The sequence below is a fragment of the Chrysemys picta genome, unplaced genomic scaffold, assembly GCF_011386835.1.
Source record: "Chrysemys picta bellii isolate R12L10 unplaced genomic scaffold, ASM1138683v2 scaf469, whole genome shotgun sequence".
Classification (NCBI taxonomy): domain Eukaryota; kingdom Metazoa; phylum Chordata; order Testudines; family Emydidae; genus Chrysemys; species Chrysemys picta.
In genome coordinates, this window is record NW_027053176.1 from 1 (window position 1) to 2,500 (window position 2,500).

A 2,500-nucleotide genomic window follows, 5' to 3' on the forward strand; every position below is an offset into this window, starting at 1 on the left:
CCTGCGCCCGGCCCGCAGGACCGCCCCCCCGAATCCCCCGGGAGAGGCCCGGCCTGCACGCCACTGACGACCCGCGGCCCCCAAAGTCGCAGGAGGCGCCCCCCCCCCCCCGGTTAGCCCCGTCTCGCTCCGCGCCCCCCGCCCCTCGCTGCCGGGACCGGGCGCCGCCCCAGAGTCAGCCGCAGCCGGCCGGCCTGAGAGCTGCCCTCCTGTGGACGACGGTGAGTTTACCTTGATACTAACCGGCCGTCAGCCAGGTCAACCCCATTGCTAGACTGGGGTGGACCTGGTGGCCGAGTGGGGACTTGGAACATTTGACAGCTGCTTCCCGGGGCTTGACCGGTTGTCCTGAACGCCCCCCACCCCCACCCCCAGCCCCCGGCTCCTGCTCCCCTCTCCCCAGCCTCGGTGCTCCGCTCCCTGCCTCGGAGGCTGCCTCTCTGCGGCGCCTGCATCGCCTCCGAGGACGCGCACCCTCCGGAGGCTGGACGTAAACCCACCACTGCCGCCGACCCGGCTCTCCGAGGGACGACTGTGAGGCCCCCCACCCCACCCCACCCCCGGACCGCCCTGGGGACGACTGCTAAGCCTCCCCCACCGGACCGCCCGGGGGAAGACTGCGACGCCTCCCGCCAGGCCCCCACCCAGCCTGGGGGAAGACTGCTAAGCCTCCCCCCCACACACACACACACACACTGTCGGGGGATGACGATTAAGCCTCTCCCGGACTGCCCGGGGGAAGACTATTAAGCCTCCCCTGGAACCACTATTAAGCCTGCCCCCGGAGTCCTCGGGGGATGACTGCTAAGCCTCCCCCACCGGACCACCCGGGGCAAGACTGCTAAGCCTCCCTCCCACACACACACACACTGTCAGGGGAGGACTATTAAGCTTTCCCGCTGGAGCGCCCGGGGCGGACGACTGTTAAGCCTGCCCCCGGAGTCCTCGGGGGAGGACTATTAAGCTTTCCCCCCTGGAGCGCCCGGGGGGGGGGGGGGGGGGGACGACTATTAAGCCTGGCCCCCGGAGTCCTCGGGGGACGACTATTAAGCCTCCCCCGGACCTGCTCCCTCTCGACTATTAAGCCCCCCCTCTGCGGTCCTCAGCACCACTGCCGCGCTGCCCTGGGAGTGGGGTGACATCCGGTCCGGAAAGCAAACCGGCCACCAGGTCAACCCGTCGAATCCAATGGGTTGACCTGGTGGCCGGAAAGCAAACCGGTCGCCAGGTCAACCCGTCGAATCCAATGGGTTGACCTGGTGGCCGGAAAGCAAACCGGCCGCCAGGTCAACCCAGTAGATTCAGCGGGTTGACCTGGTGGCCGAACGGGGACTTTGAAAATTTGACAGCCGCTTCCCGGGGGTTGACCTGTTGTCCCGGTGGGGACTTTGAACATTTGACAGCCGCCTCCCAGGGCTTGACCTGTTGTCCCGGTGGGGACTTTGAACATTTGACAGCCGCCTCCCAGGGCTTGACCTGTTGTCCCGGGGGGGACTTTGAACATTTTACAGCCGCTTCCCGGGGCTTGACCTGGTGGCCGAGTGGGGACTTTGAACATTTGACAGCCGCTTCCCGGGGGTTGACCTGTTGTCCTGAACGCCCCCCACCTCCCCCCCCCCGGCTCCTGCTCCCCACTCCCCAGCCTCGGTGCTCCGCTCCCTGCCTCGGAGGCTGCCTCTCTGCGGCGGCTGCATCGCGTCCGAGGACGCTCACCCTCCGGAGGCTGGATGTAAAGCCTGACACCCGCCACCGCCGCCGACACGGCTCTCGGAGGGACGACTCTGAGGCCTCCCCCCACCCCCGGACCGCCCTGGGGACGACTGCTAAGCCTCCCCCCCGCCCACACCCACACCCACACTGTCGGGGGATGACTCTTAAGCCTCTCCCGGACTGCCTGGGGAACGACTATTAAGCCTGCCCCCCCCGGAGCACTCGGGGGACGACTATTAAGCCTCCCGCGGACTGCCCGGGGGATGACTATTAAGCCTCCCCTGGAAGGACTATTAAGCCTCCCCCGGACTGGCCGGGGGACGCCTATTAAGCCTATCCTCGGGGGAGGACTATTAAGCTTTTCCCCCTGGAGCGCCCGGGGGGACGACGATTAAGCCTGGCCCCCGGAGTACCCGGGGGACGACTATTAAGCCTCCCCCGGACTGGCCGGGGGACGACTATTAAGCCTCCCCCGGACCTGCTCCCTCTCGACTATTAAGCCCCCCTCTGTGGTCCTCAAGACCACTGCCGTGCTGCCCTGGGAGTGGGGTGACACCCGGGCCGGAAAGCAAACCGGCCACCAGGTCAACCCGTCGAATCCAATGGGTTGACCTGGTGGCCGGAAAGCAAACCAGCCGCCAGGTCAACCCGTCGAATCCAATGGGTTGACCTGGTGGCCGGAAAGCAAACCGGCCGCCAGGTCAACCCAGTAGATTCGACGGGTTGACCTGGTGGCCTTAAAGCACGACTCTTAAGCCTGCCTCCTGGAGCGCTCGGAGGACGACTATTA